Source organism: Salmo salar, chromosome ssa10 (assembly GCF_905237065.1).
Source record: "Salmo salar chromosome ssa10, Ssal_v3.1, whole genome shotgun sequence".
Taxonomy (NCBI): domain Eukaryota; kingdom Metazoa; phylum Chordata; class Actinopteri; order Salmoniformes; family Salmonidae; genus Salmo; species Salmo salar.
The window spans coordinates 86,581,822-86,595,607 of NC_059451.1; positions in this window are offsets into that span (position 1 = coordinate 86,581,822).

The window sequence follows — 13,786 nt, forward strand, 5'->3', positions numbered from 1 at the left end:
CACGCTTTTCATCTTGCCTCACAAAAATGGAAAAACGCTTCTCTTAGTACATGTTTTTCTAAAATGCATTATCTGTGTTTTTGTCTGGATGATCATGAGTCTCTATCTTTTTCACCAATTGACTGCACATAATAACATGTTCTGCAGGTCTTGTTCAGATTCTGCCATCAAAATAATATCATCAGCATATAACAGGATACTTAGCATTTCATCATCATATCTTACTTTAATATTTAACAGTTTAATTTCTTTGCCAAATCATTAATTAACGTAGACAGCAAAGTTGGTGATAAGGCATCTCCTTGTTTAACACCTGAGGGTGTGGGAAACCAATCTATACGATATTCATTAACGCTCACACAAGCAATTGGTACTTTTTAAAGAGACTGGATTGCATGAAAACATTTCCCATCAACCCCTGTCTCCTCTTAAGGATCGGACCCTTTTTTTAAATTTTCGCCTAAAATGACACCCAAATCTAACTGCCTTCAGCTCAGGACCTGACGCAAGGATATGGGTGTCCTTGATACCATGTCACGACTTCTGCTGAATTCGGTCCCTCTCCTTGTTCGGGCGGCGTTCGGTGGTCGACGTCACCGGCCTTCTAGCCATCGCCGATCCACTTTTCATTTTGCATTTGTCTTACACACCTGGTTTCATTCCCCTAATTACTGGTTCATTATTTAACCCTCTGTTCCCCCATGTTTGTTTGTTTGTAATATGGTCCGTCATTGTGGGCTCGAATTATTGCGTTGTATTTGTGAATATTTGAGTAAATTACGTTTATTACTCATGTCTGCTGTCCTGCGCCTGACTCCTCTACACCAGCTACACACAGGCAATATTACAGAATCACTCACCACCGAATGGAGTCAGCAGGAGCAGACGCCCTCCCTGTGGCGGTAGAGGAGTGCGTCCAGCAGCACGCGACCATGTTGCAACGTCTGGGCACCGCTATGGATCGCGTGCTGCAGAGGATGGATTGTTGGGAGAGAGGAGGAGGTCTTCCAGCGCCTCCACCAGCCCCACTACAGCAGACCCCACTGTCCACCCCTCCTTCACCCGGTCCCAGCGAGATTCGGCTCACGCTCCCGAGGGTGTATGATGGGACGGCTGCCGGATGCCACTCTACCTGGTGACTGTCCACCCGGCTCCTTTGGGACGTGGGAGCGTGTCCGCCCTCATATCCTGCCTGTCATGCAAAGCCCTGGAGTAGGCCAACGCCGTATGGAGTGAAGGAGACGCGGCGTTGGACCATTACGCAGAGTTCACCCGCCTCTTTCGGGCAGTTTTCGACCACCCGCCTGAGGGTCGAGCGGCGGGTGAACGTCTGTTCCACCTGAGGCAGGGGACGAGGAGCGCGCAGGATTTCGCTTTGGTCTTCCGGACCCTGGCCGCCAGCGCGGGATGGAACGACAGGGCCCTGATCGATCACTACCGGTGCAGTCTGCGTGAGGACGTCGGTCGGGAGTTGGCCTGCCGAGACACCACCCTCACGTTGGACCAGTTGGTGGATCTGTCCATCCGGCTGGACAACCTGCTGGCTACCCGCGGACGTCCGGATCGGGGTCTGTCAGTTCCATCCCCCAGCACCTCCGTCCGACGCCCATGGAGCTGGGAGGTGCTGCGCTTAGGGCGGCCAGAGGAGGGGCCATTCACTGCACCATCTGTGGCCGCAGATGGCACACTGATGGTCGGTGCTGGGGGGGGTTCCTCAGGGAGTCGAGGCAGCAGGCAGGGCACTATCGTGTCACCCCAGGTGAGTTGGCACCAGGCTCACCCAGAGCCCCCTGTTGTATGTGTTTATTAAATTTCCTGAGTTTTCCCAGCATTCCCAGCATAAGGCGCTCGTAGATTCAGGCGCAGCTGGGAATTTTATTGACCGCTCATTTGCCCATAGTTTAGGGATCCTCCTTGTTCCTGTGGATATGCCCTTTCCTGCGCACACCCTAGATAGTCGACCATTAGGGTCAGGGCTGATTAGGGAGGCCACCGCTCCACTAGACATGGTTACGCAGGAGGGTCACAAGGAGAGAATCAGTCTCTTCATTATTGATTCTCCTGCGTTTCCCGTGGTGCTGGGCCTACCCTGGTTGGCCTGTCATGACCCCACTATTTCGCGGCAACAGAGGGCTTTCAAGGGGTGGTCACGAGAGTGCTCAGGGAGGCGTGTAGGGGTTTCCATCGGTGCGACTACGGTGGAAAGACCAGACCAGGTCTCCACCGTGCGCATCCCCTCAGAATATGCCGATTTGGCTCTCACCTTCTGTAAGAAGAAGGCGACTCAATTACCACCCCATCGACGGGGGGATTGTGCGATAAATCTCCTGGTAGATGCAGCACTTCCCAGGAGTCACATGTATCCTCTGTCACAGGAGGAGACGGCAGCTATGGAAACATATGTCTCCGAATCCCTGGGGCAGGGATACATTCAGCCCTCCACTTCACCTGCCTCCTCAAGTTTCTTTTTTGTGAAGAAGGATGGAGGTCTGCGCCCATGTATTGACTATCGGGGTATCAATCAGATCACGGTGAGGTACAGCTACCCGCAGCTACCCGCTGCCTCTCATAAGTCCCTTAACTCATCATTCCAATAAGGCTTGTTCGGCTTGTAAACTTTCCTGGACTTAGGGGTGCATTCTTTATTCACATCATTTTTCCCATTTCAGAATATATGATATGACAAAATGTTTCATACCACACATCTAAATCAAATGTCATTCCTTAACATCTTTGCTGGGTTTCGATGAGTTCCACCAGAGCGCTACATGTTGTTTACATACCACAGGAAGTGTTTTCATTAAAGAACATTTACATTTACACTGAGTGTCGAAAACATTAAAAACACCTTCCTAATGTTGAGTTGCACCCACCCCACTTTTTGCCTGCAGAACAGCCTCAATTCATCGGAGCATGGACTCTACAAGGTGTCAAAAGCATTCCACAGGGATGCTGGCCCATGTTGACTCCAATGCTTCACACGGTTGTGACATCCAGCCAACTTGACCTTTGGGTGATGGACCCTTCTTGATACACACGGGAAACTGTTGAGTTTGAAAAACCCAGTAGGGTTGCAGTTCTTGACACAAACCGGTGCGCCTGGCACCTACTGCACTACCATACCCAGTTCAAAGGCACTTAACCTGTCTCCTACCCTTCATCTACTCTGATTTAACAAGTGACATCAATAAGGGATAATAGCTTTCACCTGGATTCACCAGGTCAGTCTATGTCATGGAAAAAGCAGGTGTCCATGCTCTTGACTCAAGATTTTGTTTTGGAAAACAAGTGCCAAAGCTAATGTAAATGTTGGATTTATACACATACTTCTTAATGTCATAGGGAAGACAGATGTCTTTTGGGATTAATCATACTGTACTGTACTGTAAGGGTTGCCATGGTGGTTTCCATTCCTGCCCACAGTTTACACAACAGTGTATCTTCAAGGTCACTGTTTAATTGCTTCATCATATTCCTTGTCACTGAGTATTGGCCTCTAGCTACAGTATCTCCCTCTCTTTGCATCAATGTGTGTGTATGGTGTCCCCGTGTTGAGGGATGTTCTCTCTGTCTCTGTCTCTCTGGCTCTCTCTCTCTCTCTAACTCACTTTGTATCTGCCCCACTTTAACCTCTTCATAATTAATACAATGAGAGTGATTGCAGCAGCAGCCTCACAATACATTTGTGAGTGGGATGCCTTTGGTCCTCCTCATCATACACACCCAGCTATATTTTGGCTCTACTCTCTGTCTTCAGTCAGAAAGAGCATCGTGGCTGTCACGTGATTTTCCCTCAGCCTCCTCTCCTCCTCTCCTCCCTGTGGGTTTTCTTTCTGGGCATTGAGCCGTTTGTTTATGTGACATATCGAATATTATTTTCTGCCTAACCTTTAAGCATTGCTGCTAAAGTCTGTTATTCGAGCATCAAGCAGATTATTGGAACACACTAATTGCTGTAGGGGTGAATCTCATGAACTGAAATACATATGTACCAGCAGACTGAGTCAGTGTTGCTGAATACAGCGTGTTTCTGGTGTAGGCAGCAGAACAAAGATAGTGTGCCGTATGTAGTGTGTTATGGATATGCCTACTTTCAGTAATGGCAGGATAGTGAGAATCTGTGTGTGTTGTGTGTGTTTGGGTCTGTCTTGAGTTACCGGTACATTCAAGGAGAAACAAAGAGGAGGAAAGCTGAATAAAAATGTTGTAAGGAATGTCATGGGAAAGCAGCCCATTTCTGTGACAGTTCCACCATCTTCAAATCCCAATTTTACCCCTGTGTGTGAATTTGTGAGTGTCAGGGTGTTTGTTTATTTCTTTGTGTATCAAAATAATACTATGAGAACATGGTGCTGGTATAGAGGAAGGTGTGTGTTTTGTCAGACAGGTTTTGGGTGAGTCAATGTGCAGGACGCCCACCTACCATCTGCACTGTTGTCCCATATCTTCTCTCTATCTTCTCTCTATCCTCTCTCTATCTTCTCTCTATCTTCTCTCTATCCTCGCTCTATCTTCTCTCTATCATCTCTATCCTCTCTCTATCATCTCTATCCTCTCTCTATCATCTCTATCCTCTCTCTATCCTCTCTCTATCATCTCTCTATCCTCTCTCTATCTTCTCTCTATCCTCTCTCTATTTTCTCTATCCTCTCTCTATCATCTCTATCCTCTCTATATCTTCTTTCTGTCTTCTCTCTATCCTCTCTCTATCATCTCTCTATCCTCTCTATCCTCTCTCTATCATCTCTATCCTCTCTCTATCATCTCTATCCTCTCTCTATCATCTCTATCCTCTCTCTATCCTCTCTCTATCTTCTCTCTATCCTCTCTCTATCTTCTCTCTATCCTCTCTCTATCCTCTCTCTATCATCTCTATCCTCTCTCTATCATCTCTATCCTCTCTCTATCATCTCTATCCTCTCTCTATCATCTCTATCCTCTCTCTATCATCTCTATCCTCTCTATATCTTCTTTCTGTCTTCTCTCTATCCTCTCTCTATCTTCTCTCTATCATCTCTATCCTCTCTCTATCATCTCTATCCTCTCTATATCTTCTTTCTGTCTTCTCTCTATCCTTCTCTCTCACATTGCCTCTATAAGTTACCTGATCTCTGCTATGTAGATTAGCCCTGATATTGACAACCAGTGTATATAGAGTGTTCTGCGTCATATGGTTTTCTATTTCAGTATACTGTGTCAGTCTGTGTCATGCAGAAATACAAAATGAGGTCAGGTTGCATTCGGAGTCTATATTTCAGACCAGTGTCATCTCAATGTCAAAGCCACAGGTCAGAACTGGATGTATCCCACTGACTGAAGCTCTGTTGTTCATTGGGAGGAAGAGCATTACTTAAGCTCTCACTCCTCTCTGGTGTATTGATGTTGGCCTACTGCATGTCAGGCCTGAAGTCCATGAGGACCACATTGTAACAGAATGGAGCATTAAAATATAACTTCATTCCAGTCTTGCGTTGAATAATCAAATATTCAGTCAAGTGACTCCAGTCTTCCAGTGTTAATGTATTCAGTAACTTTGAGGGCACACTCTCTTTCAGTATATCATTATTATATGCATAAATCGAATTACTTGTGTAGTGGAATGTAAATGTAATAATAAGCAGGAATCAGTTGTTCTTCGACCTCTATTCTCCAGAGCTCTGCTGCAATAGAAATATGAATATGCCTCAATATAAATGTTATATAGTGATTGATTAACGTTAGCTGATTGATTGATGTTCTCTTTGTGAAGCGACCCGCCCACATGTACCAGTGCTTGTCCTCTACTCGGAGACCTTCCATTCCCATGGTTACGGGCTGTCATGGCAGATGTCCGTGATTGACAGAGCTGTCGTTGCTTTTTGGAGAGAGGAGCGTAGGTGTAGCCAGATTAACGTTTCATGTACAGAGTAGGGTGTGTGTGTGTGTGTGTGTGTGTGTGTGTGTGTGTGTGTGTGTGTGTGTGTGTGTGTGTGTGTGTGTGTGTGTGTGTGTGTGTGTGTGTTTGTGTGTGTGCATAAGTGTGGGCATGCACTTGCCCAGAAATACAGATTAGAGTTTTAGACTCTTAAATGAGGTTAAGCTATTCAAACCTATAAATCATCCTCTGATTTATATAGTTGATAGATCTTGGAAAATGTGTGCGTGCGTATATTCGTTCGTAGGGGAGGTTGTGTCCCTTGCTCCCCTCAGCCTCTGTGTCGGTCTTTATTCTTCTGGATAGTAATGTGATTTATCTCAATTAAACAATCATTTCCATGACGGCACAGAGAATACACACAGGGACTTGTCAGTCACCTACAATGCACCACAACAACACTGCCTTATACCCCTGAATACACATGTCCCTACACACCTAGACCAACATATTCGATTTACACACATACGCGCACACGTGCACACACAGACAGAAAGAGAGAGAGCAGAAGTGAGGGATGGAAAATGTAGGGCAAACACTCATCATGGCCTTACACTTGTTTCAGGGTGAGCAGGGCGAGGAGGATGTGATTGAGTTTGCTCCGCAGAGCTCTGGAGAGAAGGAGTGAATTATGGGAAAGACAATATTACAGAGCACTGAGACACCTGGAGACTGGCCAGCTCTGCTGTCAATCCTCTCAGCTCATATGTCTATACTGTACTGTACGTGTGCATATGTGACTCTGTCCGTCTGTTGGTATGTCGGTCTGTCTGTATCAACCAGCTCTCACGGTCTCACTGCAGAACTAGACGTTCATCTACGTTCTCCAAACGTCACATTTCAAAGTTGCTCCAAACTGCACTGTTGGTTAAAAGCTTGTAAGGAAGCATTTCACGGTAAGGTCTACACTTGTTGTATTCGGCGCATGTGACAAATAAAGTTTGATTTGATTTGAAACATCAAATTTCGAAATGTTTGTGTTGCTCCTGCTGCTCTGTATCATTCCATTTCTCAAAACGAGAAAAGAAGGGTTAAGTTCAGGCACTTATTCTGAATGGTTAAGGTAAGGGTTAAGGTTCAGGCACTCATTCTGAATGGTTAAGGTAAGGGTTAAGGTTCAGGCACTCATTTTGAATGGTTAAGGTAAGGGTTAAGGTTCAGGATAGGGTTAAAGCAAAAAGCAAACAAAAAAAGACAGTGTCCACAACTGACCCAACACTCAACCTTCTGATCCAGAGTTAAGGGATGATGCTCATCCATCACCCCATCTACAACACCCTAGCAAAACCTGTGCCTACTTGATGGTAATAGTGCTCACTGTTGCTGTTGTTGAGATCAGGAATGTGTGTGTGAAGGAATCATAGAGCGCCTTCCTGCTCCTCCCCCGTCCTCAGCATGCATTTGATCAGCTGTGTATCATCTCTCGCATCCCTCCGACGCTCCTTTCCCTTCTTCTCTCTTTCTTTCCTCCCTTTCTCTCAGGAATCAGAGATAATGACACTTTTTGAACACAGAGACAGAGCCCGGGTAAAGTATTTCTTTGAAGAGGGAGAAGCCCGTGTGGAAGATCAGAAGCAGTTTTTCTACAGGAGGGCTCTGCCTGCAGGGAGCTTTTCCATTATGAGTAGAGTTTAAAATATCACACATGAGTAACACTGGAGATTAGCAGCTAACAGCCTGGGTGTGTCTTTGTGTGTGTGTGTGTGTGTGTGTGTGTGTGTGTGTGTGTGTGTGTGTGTGTGTGTGTGTGTGTGTGTGTGTGTGTGTGTGTGTGTGTGTGTGTGTGTGTGTGTGTGTGTGTGTGTGTGTGTGTGTGTGTGTGTGTGAGTGAGAGTATTACGTCTCTGTTTTGAAATGTGTAATTCCTTTGTGCAATAGTTTGTGTAAGAGTTTAGGATGTTACCCACAGGGTATCTATCTTTCATTCTCTCTTATCATTAGTTTTTTATTTCCCTCTCCCTCCCTGCCTTTATCTCTCCCTCTCTCTCTCTACCTTCCTCCTTCCCTCTCTTTCTCCCTCTCTCTCTCCTTCTTTCTCTCTTGCTCCCTCTCTCTCTCTACCTTCCTCCTTCCCTCTCTCTCCCTCTTTCTCTCTCCCTCCCTCTGTCTCTCTCTCTCTCTCTCCCTCTCTCTCTCTACCTTCCTCCTTCCTTCTCTCTCCCTCTTTCTCTGTCTCTCCTTCCCTGCCTTTTGCCGTCTCTCTCTCTCTCCATATCTCTCTCTCTCGCTCTCTCTCTCTCTACCTCCACATCTCTCCATAAAGAGAGTATGTTGTGGATGCTCTCTGCTCTCCTCTATTTGCAGATGAGTGGTGCAGAGGGTCACTCTCTGCTCTGTAGTGACTCTCAGCAGAGCAGGGGAGGAAATTAAATGAGGGGGTAGGCAGGTTTGGGGCAGACGAGTCTCCAGTGCCAAGCACACGTAGGCTGATTTAATTGTGAGTGTGAGTGTGTGTAGTGGGGGGGGGGTCAGTGCAAAATAAGGTCAATGCAGATTTTTTTTTTTACAGTAGTCCCTTGACATTGGGCTCATGCCCTGCAGTGGCAGCCTTCCCCCTGCAGTGGGAGAAGAGCAGCCGTGGGTCAGCACTAGGCCACACCTGCTCCAAGTCTAGGGGACACTCAGACCATCCCACCCCCCAGGGGAGCAGCCCACACTGGGGGGGGATGGCTGCTGGAAGAGCCAAGAGGAACCGAGGGACTGGGGCTACAAGGCGTCCGCATCCACAATATATATTTGGTGGAAAGAGAAAGGGGAATGAGAGGCAGTGAGAGAATAAAGTGAGAAAGTGTGAGATGGGGTAAAGAAGGGAGAGGAGAGGTACAGAGAGAGAGGGATCTGGTGCAGGTTGTTTGACATTGCAAGATGTTATATAAGCCAAACAAACAACCGTTATCAGGTTTTGTAAAAGCGTGTTCATCCTCACTGTGAGTAAATTGGAGTCGACAGACCTATGAAGTTCAAAGGAAAGAAACATTAAGTGCAAGATGTTCCTGTCTCAGCGTGGATCCCTAATGAAACCTCTCCTGACAGCAGAGACTGTGGAACACAGACACAGAGGACAGGGGGCGCTGGTGCGCAGGAATTCCGTGGGGTGTCGAGGGGTGCAGGGGGAAGTCGTGGGGTACAGGGGGAGGGATGTTGTGGGTTGTTTTGGGGTACAGGAGGTAAGGTGGGGTACAGTGGTTCTGGAGCAGAATGAGTAGGGGGTGGAGAGAGTTCTGCTATAGGGTCACACACCAACACAGCCCTTATTATACTATGTCACACCAGGGTCTTGATCTGACTGCAGTTTGGCATCGTAACTGACTTCAGTGGGCAAATGCTCACCTTCGATGGCCACTGGCACGCTGGAGAAGTGTGATCTTCACAGATGAATCCCGGTTTCAACTGTACCGTGCAGAAGGCAGGACAGTGTGTATGGCGTCGTGTGGGCGAGTGGTTTGCTGATGTCAACCTGGTGAACAGAGTCCCCATGGTGGCAGTGGAGTTATGGTATGGCTATAAGCTATGGACAATGAACACAAATGCATTTGATCAATGGCAATTTGAATGCACAGAGATACCGTGACGAGATCCTGTGCCACATTGTCGTGCCGTTCATCCGCCGCCATCATCTCATGTTTCAGCGTGATAATGCACAGCCCCATGTCGCAAGGATCTGTACACAATTCCTGGAAGCTGAAAATGTCCCAGTGTAGATAGCGTAGTAGAAAGTGTGTCTTGTACCTGAAAATGAATCATGTATAATATTGTCTTCCTCTGCCTCCCAGTCTCACTGTCTCTCCCCTCTGTGTGTGTAATTAATAAGGCTGCCTCTGTAGAGTGTGCCATGCAGGGTGGAGAGTGGGCTGGGCTGAGACAGAGAGAGATGTTGTGGCTGACTGGCTGCTGGGAGAGGAGGATGGAGAAGGGAGGAAGAATGGAGGGCGAGAAAGTTGCTGATGGCTGAAACAAGTATAACCACATTCCCCCTCTTAAGATGAAGAAAACATTAGCCAGAACAAACAGAACCTGTAATGCATTTGACACACTTTCTTAATTGACTACATTATTGATGAGTCTGCTAGCATTGCATAATGCACATTACATAGTGAGCAGAAGGGAACAGCCTCTCACTCTCCTGGTAGACTTGTGATGCTGACAATACAGAGGCCTGTGGATTCTGACACACATACAGAATTGTTTCTTTGGGACTGCAAAGTGCCGTGCGGCAGAACAGTATATTTCAATTATTTCATCTGAAAAGCTGGGTTTTGGTGACATTTGGGTTGAATAAGATATTAAAGAGGCCTGTTTGGCAAGCAAAGAAGTTCATGTCGGTCTGTTGAGATAACCTGATAGGGTATTATGACAGTAGCAATGAATCATTCTCATCTCACGTCATCATCACTGTCATCATCGTCATCATCCAGAAACAGGTCACTGATTTACATCTTTATCATAGTGTGTAAAATGTCCTCATTGGGATAGTCAAGGCATCAGAATGTGTCTTCTTCTGGCTCTGGTAGCCCAGTGGTCTCTGTGACAGAGAGAGTATAGTCCAGGTGGGGGGTGATTGAAGATGGGGAGATGACTGACAGCTCTTTTGTGTGATGTCATTTCTGTAGAGGTACGGGTAGGTGGGCTGTCTAATAAGGGCAGTGACCGTGGAACCCAGGCAGGTGGCACAATGGCCCTCTGTCCCTACTTGTGTGAATAAGAGCCCGCTGAGCTGTAGAGGCTCTCCTCTGGCCCTCATCACCTCACAGCCTGGGGCCCGCTTTCTGAAGGACCACTGCAGCTGTCAGAGCCCTCCTAGTCTCTCCTCCACCATCCGCTACTGTCCGCTACCCCTCCATACACTATACCCCCCTTCTAGCCATACATATGAGAGTTGGACAAGTAACCGAAAGGTTGCTGATTCGAATCCCCGAGCCGCAAGGTGGAAAAATCTGCCGTTCTGCCCTTGAGCAAGACAGTTAACCCCCAACAAGAACTTCCGATGACGTGGAATTTGATTAAGCCCTCCGTACCTCCGGCCCTCTCTGATTTGGAGGGGTTGGGTTAAATGCGGAAGACACATTTCGATTGAATGCATTCCGTTATATAACCTCTACAGGATCGGTGTCCCCCTGAATGCATTCCGTTATATAACCTCTACAGGATCGGTGTCCCCCTGAATGCATTCCGTTATATAACCTCTACAGGATCGGTGTCCCCCTGAATGCATTCCGTTATATAACCTCTACAGGATCGGTGTCCCCCTGAATGCATTCCGTTATATAACCTCTACAGGATCGGTGTCCCCCTGAACGCATTCCGTTATATAACCTCTACAGGATCGGTGTCCCCCTGAACGCATTCCGTTATATAACCTCTACAGGATCGGTGTCCCCCTGAATGCATTCCGTTATATAACCTCTACAGGATCGGTGTCCCCCTGAATGCATTCCGTTATATAACCTCTACAGGATCGGTGTCCCCCTGAATGCATTCAGTTATATAACCTCTACAGGATCGGTGTCCCCCTGAACGCATTCAGTTATATAACTGACTAAGTGTCCCCCTTTCCCAAACCATTTCCATCAGCTATATCCTAAATTCCTCTTACCTCCAATAGAACCCATTGGTCATTGCTCCTCTAGGGTGAGGTTGTAAGGGGTGATGTATAGTTGGGTTAGCTGGTGATCTGTAGCTTGGGTAGTTGTGTTAGCTGGTGATACAGTATGTAGCTGGGGTTGCTGTTGATTTGTAGTGGCTGGTGAGAGTCATGGGGGAAATTTAGCCTCCTGACCGGGGTGTGAAGCCTCTGTTCTCCATCAGCCCATTGATCCAGACCAGACACCCTGTTCTGTTCCTCATTCATAATTAAAGTCCATTAGCTCCTCTAGCAAGTGGTGATGGTTTAATTATTTGGCCTACCAGCAGAACTGTTTGACTGTGGAGCACAGGTCAGGGTGTTTTAATAGAGCCATCAGTGACTGACTGGACATACAGGACAGGCTTATGCTGCTGGCTGCTGGCTGCTGGCTGCTGCAGCATTTGCAGTGGAAGAGTCTGTTTTACACCAAGCCCTCCCTGTTTGTTTATCCCCCTATCAATCTGATCATCTGCCAGTGGATCCAGTCTGCCTGCTGCCTGTTTATATGTTGGGCTGTGCTTGTCTCAATTTCAATAGACCTGTCTCGTCAACTTGTCTGATATGTTGCTCTGTGGTTCTCTGGAAGCATAGCCTTACATCTCTTATGTGTGTCGACAATCCCCAAAACACAATTTCATTATGAAGTTCTCATTATTCTTTTTTTTTTATCCTTCCTCACTTTCATTCTTTCCCTAACCATTCCAACTATCCATCTCTTGTATCCCCTTCTTCTCTCTTCCTCCCTTCGGTATTCATCCCTCTATCCCTGTTCCTCGGCCCTCCCCTGTTCCCCATCTGCAGTGGAGCAGGGTGGCTGGCCTTCTTGGCCAGCACTGGTGTCGTTCATTACAGTTAATTAGAGGTAGATTTGGGAGGTTATAGATGGCTGTGCAGCAGTGCAGGCAGGATAATTAGATTGTAGGGAGAAGTAATCTGTTCAGATGGGGATGGGTGCTGGTGCTGTACCCTCACTGTCCTTTCCTATCCTCTATCCTCCTCTCCTCTATCCTCTTCTCCTGTCAATTTAGGGAAAAACACAGGAATAGCCAGGTCTGTATAGTACCTGTATACAGGGATATTTAGAAGTATCTGTTTGCATTTCCAAGGGGGGCTCAACTCCCCTGAATGACAAGTTAGCTCCCTTAAATGCAACAAAAGTCACATTTTGGTGGGGTCTCTAAATTACGCTAATTTAACCAGTATCGTATTTGTTTAAAATGTAGTGGTAAATATGTTTTACAGTGGTAAGTATGAACATAAAAGCTTCAAAATAAAACAACACCCCACCTCTGTTATGGTTTAAACCATTTATTTTTATGTGGGGGCGCTGTCCGCTCAGTAGTGCTGAGTTTTGGCCTCCGCTGAGCTCTACGCATAGATTTTCCTTTGTACTTCCTTTCGGCATTTGTTTGCCATGCATCCTTGATAAAAAAAAATGCATTTATTACAATACATTAACTGTTGATTTATCATTCTTTGCTTTTGTCAGTCAGCTGTTCATAGCGCTCATAGCATTGTTTTTCAGGTGTGTGGGTAATGGTGTTCTCTGTGCCATCCATTGCCTGAAGTAGTTGACCATTTACAGTGGCTTACGTAAGTATTCCCCCCCTTGGTGTTTTCCTATTTTGTAGCCTTACAACCTGGAATAATTTGATTTACACAACATGCCCACAATTTTTTATTGTGAAAAAAACAAGAAATAAGACCAAAAAAACTGAAAACTTGAGCATGAATAACTAATCCTTCCCCCCCCAAAAGTTAATACTTTGTAGAGCCACCTTTTGCAGCAATTACAGCTGTAAGTCTCTTGGGGTATGTTTCTATTAGCTTGGCACATCTAGCCACTGGGATTCTTTCCCATTCTTCAAGGCAAACTACTCCAGCTCCTTCAAGTTGGATGGGTTCCGTTGGTGTACAGCAATCTTTAAGTCATACCACAGATTCTCAATTGGATTGAGGTCTGGGTATTGCCTAGCCCATTCCAAGACATTTAAATGTTTCCCCTTAAACCACTCAAGTGTTGCTTTAGCAGTATGCTTAGGGTCATTGTCCTGCTGGAAGGTGAACCCCCGAACTCCCAGTCTCAAATCTCTGGAAGACTGAAAAAGGTTTCCCTCAGGAATTTCCCTGTATTTAGCGCCATCTATCATGCTTTCAATGAAGACCAGTTTCCCAGTCCCTGCCGATGAAAAACATCCCCACAGCATGATGCTGCCACCACCATACTTCACTGTGGAGATGGTGTTCTC